General features: G+C 43.3%; 1 pseudogene; it reads right to left on the reverse strand.

Moving 5' to 3' along the window:
• Nucleotides 1-2,297: 2,297 nt before the first annotated feature.
• LOC142440036 (interferon-induced transmembrane protein 2 pseudogene) lies at nt 2,298-2,672 on the reverse strand (annotated as a pseudogene).
• Between the last annotated feature and the right edge of the window lie 4,145 nt (nt 2,673-6,817).

Consider the following 6,817-nt stretch of genomic DNA (forward strand, 5'->3'; position numbering starts at 1 on the left):
AAAAGTAAACAGGAAAATGAACACTGACAATAAGTTCAGAGATCTATGATGGTGTTTGTTTCTGGCATGAAGATACCCTTTTCTACTCACCATCTTTTGGAGAATGACTCTGCCTCATTGTGGGTCAGTGCTAACTAGAAAGTTTGTGCTCCCTCTCGGTGGCTATGGTAACATGCTACACCTTGGTATAATGTACCCCGGACAGAACAAGTGATGATTCAGGAAAAAGAATATTACCCAAGCGCCCACCATCAGAGTCAGTCTTGAGCTGTAACAGAGAGACCATGGAGAGTGTAACCCTTCGTCAGTGAAACAGTTCCTCTTTCCATACAGCATTTCCAGTCCACGGTTTGTAGTTGGCTCTATCATGATGATTTGCTATGCCACGTCTTGCAAAGAAATTTGACAATCGACTATGCAAATAAAGTATGTGAAATTCTTGCAAGTATTGGACAGTTTGCTATGAAATAAGGTGGTCCACCAAGGGGATAGGTCCATTTTTGGTAAGAGGACGTTGATAAAATAGCTTGTCCCACAGAGGCTGAGGGGGACCCAACAAGCATCAAGATGAAGAAGTTAAAATGGAGCGTGCCCCTTCGACCTGGGTTTTCTGCACTACAAACCTCCAAGACTCAAGAGAGAGACAGCTATAGCTGGAGATGGTGTAAGGTGGCATGATGATTTAGAAACAGGGTCACCTCCCACAGAGAGAGAGGTGAATGTCTTCAGGCAAACAACTTGCTGGTGCCATTGCATGCGCCTGGGCTCTTCATGGACAAACCGATAGAGCTGTAGAACTTACCCCAGAAAAGCAGGGAGGCAGGCCTGCAAGGGGCTCACCGGCAGAGAATCAAGGTCTGCCCGCGGGCATGGCTGAGACGATGCGGAGAGCTGCGCTAGTGGAAAACTGGAATGATGGATGAACTGTATTTGGTCTTGAGTTGTTCCTGTTATTGCCCAGTTGATCGTGACCCTGAGTTGTAGCTTCTCGCTTCGCTAATGAGCCACCTAAGTAGGAGTGGGGTCTGCCAGTTCTCCGTGGGCTGTGCAACCCATGGAATCCAGCAGCGAAGGAGAAAGTGCTGGGGTGGGGGGTGGGGGGAAGGGGAGGGAGGTAGCACGGAGGTGAAGCTGGTGGCTGTCAGAACTGGTAAATAGACTGGCGAGCTGGGCATGATGGACCTCAGCCTCAGATGAACCAGCTTCATGGACTGATGATTCTCATCTCTTCTCCTGCTGAAGTAAGAAGGCTTCTGGTATTGCTACAGTAAAACATTCATTCTTTTTGGATTACTTACCTGGTAGCAAGTTCTCTTGCCATCTCCGTGGTGGCCATATTTGCCCACAGCATGGGTCTGGTAATAAAACCAGCACAGGAAAATAGGGAGGGATAGAGAGCATTGTATGAAAATATTGGAGCACGTGGGTGGGTTCAGCACAAATAATTGTTATCAAATCAATTCAGATGCCTATATACCCTACAGGGTAGTAGAGGACTGCTCCGGCAGGCTTCCATAAATCTTTATGGCAGCCGAAAGTCTTAACTCTCTCCTGCAGAGTGACTGGAGGATTTGAACCACTGACCTTGAAGTTAGGGTCCTTATAGGAAATGTGATAGATACTCTTTTTATTTTAAATTGGGGTTCTGTCGCTGTGAGCAAAGGATGATTGGCTCATTAAGTTATTAGCTTGACAGGAGGGCATGGGGAAGGTGGGGAGAGGGGGAGGAGGAAGGGGTTACTGATAGCAAGGATCAATGCATTTCCCCACGCCCCACCCCAGGGGGATGAATGATAGAAACATGGGTGAAGGGAGACAGTGGTTGGTGTAAGATATGAAAACAATAATAATTTATAATTTTTCAAAGGGTCACTGGGTGGGGAAGAGCAGTTGATACAAAGGGCTCAAATTGAAAGTAAATGTTTAGAAAATGATGACGGCAACCTATGTACAAATATGGTTACTACAATGGATGTATAGATTGTTATAAGAGCTGTAAGAGCCTCAAATAAAATGATTTTTAAAAACTATTAACATAAATACAACTTTTAAATTATAAGGAAGGAAAATGGCTTTTTAGTTAATAGCTATACTTTCTTGGTAGGAAGTATTCTAAGGCTACAAAGCCATATTTCTATTTTCTTTTTCTTTCTTTTTTTTTTTTTACACACCAGGGTGCTTTATTGAGCTTGCTGAGAGATGGAGATACATGCACAAATGGCTGTGGACAGGAGCGGCAGCAGGCAGGCCAGGGGTCAGGTCGTCCAGCAGGTTCAGGACACAGCATGGTGCAGTGGCTAGTGGCCTTGCTGGCCCATCATCTGTGACAGGGCTTGGAAACTCATCACTGTGCCTGTGGCGAGAAGAATGATGAAGATGAGGATTCCCAGGAGGCTGAGGACCATAGAGAAGATGTTCAAGTACTTGGCAGTGGATGCATGGCTCTGGGCCCCAATCATGTTGCCCACCATCTTCTGGTCTCTAGACTTCATGGAGTAGACATAGGCCATGAAGCCCAGGCAGCAGCAGTTGAGGAAGAGCATGTTGAAGAGGGACCAGACGACGTGGTCAGGCACGTGGGGTTCACTCTGGATGTTGATCACGGTGGACTGCATGGGGGCGGCCTGGAATGGGGTACGCAGCCCCCCCATCTTGAGCTCCTCTTGAGCCATCTCTTGGGTGTGAGGACACAGAGACCTGCAGAATGGGAAAAAGCCATATTTCTATTTTCTTAACACAATGTGAAGTACTTCCTAATAAGATAGTGGGTTAAAACTCTTGGAATTTTGTGCTATGGTGGTCTCCAGACATACGTGAAGTTATGACCTTTACATAAAGATGGTCTATACAGAATGTAAGTGCTTAATTCCTAAACAGTATGGATAAAATATTCCCTCCCTCTGATCTTAATTTTATATGACTGTCCATGAATTTAATCACTTATCCCATCAGAAGTGTGCTTAAATCCACTTGAAATTCCCCTAGGTATGAGACATTATGCAGCTCACACAAAACTGCATAACCAGTCTCACACTTCCGTACCAAGTCCAACTCAATGACCCTTCCTAGGCTCTCAAAGGTCACATATCTTTCTGGGAGCAGAGATCCACATCTTCCTCCCAGGGAATGGCTCTTGGATTTGAACTGATGATCTTGGGGTTAGTCGTGAGATGCTTACCTGACAGTGCTACCAGGGCTCCTGTCCCATAGGAGGGTAAGTATCGAGGTATTTAACTTGGGTTCTAATTAATACACAAGTGGGTTAATTCCATACAAATTGTGTTTCAGTAATCAGTAAATAGATGCACACAAGTTTTCTCAGTAATATACTTGTTTTATCCTTTAAATAAACAAATCGCAAACCAGACAGACAGACAACTGAGTCAATTCTGACGCATGATAGCCCTAGAGCACAGAGCAGGATGGCTCCATGGGATGTTGAGGCTGTACATTACTCACTTTTTCCTGGGACCAACTGGTACATCCCACTGCTGACCTGTGGTTAGCCGCCCACTGCTGCTTACCCACTGGGGTACTAGGGTTCCTTTCAATCCTAGGAGGGCGCCACAAACAAGCAAACATAGAGGTTCAATTAGATCAGCTGGGTCAGTTAAATTCAAGAGAGAGAAATCAGCTGAGAGGCTATGGGGACGGTTTAGAATTTTGGTAGATTTTCTTAAAGGATACTGTATGGTAATGGGAGTTTACCATGTAGACTTTTTAGAAAATTGAAAAGACTAGAAAAGTTACACCGAGGATTCCAACAGGGATCACCGGCCCCTTCTTGGAGCGGGAGAGCGGCCCTCCAGGAATTTCAGTAGGGAACCCAAGCTCATCTAAATTGCAGCCCTGACCACACTCCTTAAGATGTTGTTTTGTTGGACAAACTCAACAAATATTTAGAAGTACTGCAGTTGGAGAAGCTCAAGACTTTGCCGTGGTATAAACCAAAGAATGCAGATCTCCTTGGCTAAGAGTGCGGGAGATGGAAACACGCCCTTTAGAATCCTGGAGACCTAGATAGAGGCTGTGTTAAGAAACAATAGTGTCACAGTTTGGAATTTAGATTATAGAGATTTCTATAATATTGTAGCAATTCTTCTTGACTTACCCTTATAGATGAAAGAAATAGTTAACTAAGGAATTTTGACCTGTGTTTGGAAATTTTCACCCACACTCTCATCCATTGGTAAAATTGGATGATACAATGGCTATTTATTAAGTCAGCTCCTCTCTTTTGAGATGCACATGGCTGTTTTTTTTTTTTAGTTTTCCTGCTGTCTCATGGAAATATGGACTTTTCTCTGAGTAAATTTCCAAAACGGGGAAGAGTTTGAAAACATCTCATTATCACAAAAACCCAGTCTCTTATTTGCGCTCTTCCATATGTATATGCCCACTCATTTGGGTTTCTTTTCAATATTTGGCATTTCAGTTTGTATACATCTACATATTTGTATATAAATTATTCCATGCAATTGCACATTTTAGAAAAACTATTACGGGGGTGGGAAACATTATGTTAAATAATTATCATTTTTATAATTTGAAAGACTTTTTCTTGCTTTAAAAATGATCCTTTGCAGCTTAAATAGCAATGATTGAGAAAGTTCTACAGTTCAACTGACATATTTTATTTTCACATAATTGAAGTTCGCTGTAATTGGAGATTTCTGTAGAAGCTATTCAGCATATTTCCATAGCCTACCTTATCTGTTCAATTGTGGATTATTATTTCCAAATTTATCTGAGAAAAACTATACCTAGCAGTTTGTGGTGCAAATTATGCCTATTCAAGATCTTTATAGACATAGAGAGTGGTATTTCTAAGGCCACTTGGGTATGAGAATGATGTTTCTGACCTCTTATTCGCATCTGAGCACGTTATACTTGTGATTAAAATGAAGAAATGCCTCTCACTGAGAGGCAAAGTTCAAACTCCCATGCTTGCAATGCGTTCTTCTGCTCAAAGCCCGCTGACATGGTGCAGGTACTCAGGTGGTCGCAGGTGGCTGGGATCTTGCACAAGCTCTTCTCTCCGTGGTGCTCAGGGTTGTTTCGGTCTTCCTTTGATCCTGGCAAATTCCAGGCTCAGCTAACATGTAGCATCTTAAATAGAGCCTTATTGACTCTTCTCGGAAGACATAGATGTTCTTTTTCTCTTTGCTCCTGGGTCACTTTTAACTCAGCCTTATTATAGCAATTCTAGTATTCCTTTTGTTGGCAACTAATGTTAACTCATTGACTAAAGCCTGAGTGGAGCTTTCTCCATCTTTAATTTGTTGACTCTCACAGCTGGAAGCCCCGTTTGTCCCCCGTTTGTTTGTGTACTGTGGTGACTTGGGGATTGCTCTGATGCATCATTAGGAAGGATCAATTGCTGTAAGAGGGCTTCATGTCAGGTGAAGTAGAGGCCCAGCAAGGGTGATGGAGACTGTTGGTGAGATGGATTAGCACAAGAGTTACAATGATGGACCAAAATATCCAGTGACAGGGAGGAGGAGCTAGGGTAAGACAATGGTTAGTGCTGTTGTGCATAGGTCCCTAAGAAGTGAAGTTGGCTTTATAGGAGTAGCTACTTATCTTCTCTCTACAACCGAAGAGCTTAGACTGAGGAGTCTTTGCTTCTTTCATTGCTACTGATGGGAACAGGATACTTTGTGTATAAGCACACATTGCAACTGATGGGAATAGGATACTTTGTGTATAAGCACACCCCAGAACCGGCACCGATTGCTTCATCTCCTCTTAAACAAGCCTGGTTTGACAGTCTTCATGCTTTGGATCGGTTGATACCCTTCATGCTTTATTCACTGGCACTCCAAGGATCTGCCAAAGAATATTCTACTTTACTCAGTGATATGAAACCAGAATGGAAATGTATTATATTTTTGTGTATGTGTAAATTTAGGGCCTTAAGTGTAATCCAGGAAAAACTGAGTCCAGATGATTGGTGGCAGGCTCTATTTTTTGTTTTCTTGGTGGGGGGCGGGTACCCGGAATTTTCTGTGGGTGCAGAGTCAACCTGTGGGTCAGCTAATCCTTCATTTGACTTACAGCCAACTCAAACTCAGGCTAAAATCTTTTAAGAGTTATCTCTCTCATCGATGTAGGTGACAGGTAACAGTGGGATACAGCTATCACGTCACACACTGATTTCTCCTGTTCCTGAACCCTGCTCAGCATCGCCTGACTGGATCCATCTGGACAAGTAACGTCTTCTTAATGAGTTAGCGCTCTAGAGATCCTCTAGAATGAGAGGTGATTCTGAGGCACAGGGCTCACAGCCTGCCAGTGTCTAGGAGAGTCAATTTCTCCTCTGTCTTTCTGGGGAAACAAAAACAATCTTATGATTCAAAGTCTGAAAAGGACAGTTGGATCAAAGATCCATTTATCTATCTGTCTATCTATCTATCTATCTATCTATCTATCTATCTATCTATCTATCTATCTATCTACTTACTTACAATAAGGAGGTAGCAAGGCCTCTTGATTTTCTCCCTCTCTCCCCACGTCCTCTGCATGAGTCGTGTTGCAAAGGTGGCTGATGTGGGTGAATGGACACTGCAGAAGGCGTTCTCGTTTAAAATTGGTCTGAGAAGTGGCCTCACTCCCAGGTGTGGATGACAATGAAGTCTCCTGGATTAAGCAGGCTGGATGTCTCTGCCTCCCGCACCCTCAGTGCCAGTTTCCCTCCATCCAGAAGGCTGACCACAGAGAGAAACAAATCCTTATTAACTGCAAAAACATGGTTTGTTAGGTGCATGTTTACAATTTTTTTTCTCTTTTCCATTGGATCCTTTTGAACTGCATACTT

The sequence above is a fragment of the Tenrec ecaudatus genome, chromosome 2 (genome assembly GCF_050624435.1).
Source record: "Tenrec ecaudatus isolate mTenEca1 chromosome 2, mTenEca1.hap1, whole genome shotgun sequence".
In the NCBI taxonomy this organism is placed as follows: domain Eukaryota; kingdom Metazoa; phylum Chordata; class Mammalia; order Afrosoricida; family Tenrecidae; genus Tenrec; species Tenrec ecaudatus.